The sequence below is a fragment of the Penaeus monodon genome, chromosome 25 (genome assembly GCF_015228065.2).
Source record: "Penaeus monodon isolate SGIC_2016 chromosome 25, NSTDA_Pmon_1, whole genome shotgun sequence".
NCBI lineage: Eukaryota > Metazoa > Arthropoda > Malacostraca > Decapoda > Penaeidae > Penaeus > Penaeus monodon.
In genome coordinates, this window is record NC_051410.1 from 37,394,179 (window position 1) to 37,394,519 (window position 341).

The window sequence follows — 341 nt, forward strand, 5'->3', positions numbered from 1 at the left end:
GCTTAAATTTTAGAAGATAATACAATAATACATAAAACAACAATAAATATCATCTACTTCATCAGGAAACGCACGCATTATGTGGGCTTACTCAGGAAAGAAAATATCAAATATGAGGCAATAACTAAAATAAACAGTTAATTGAATATATGAATAATAACGCAAATTGTGCAGCATAGATAATCTAATAACAGGAACACGAGAACTTAAAGTAGAGCAATTTGATTTATTTCACATATACGTGTTCATGGGCTGGATTTTAACTAGTAAAAAAAAAAATCCTGGAGAAATGATACGGTCATATGAGACAGGGACAGTGAAAAATTAACACAGTGTCAACG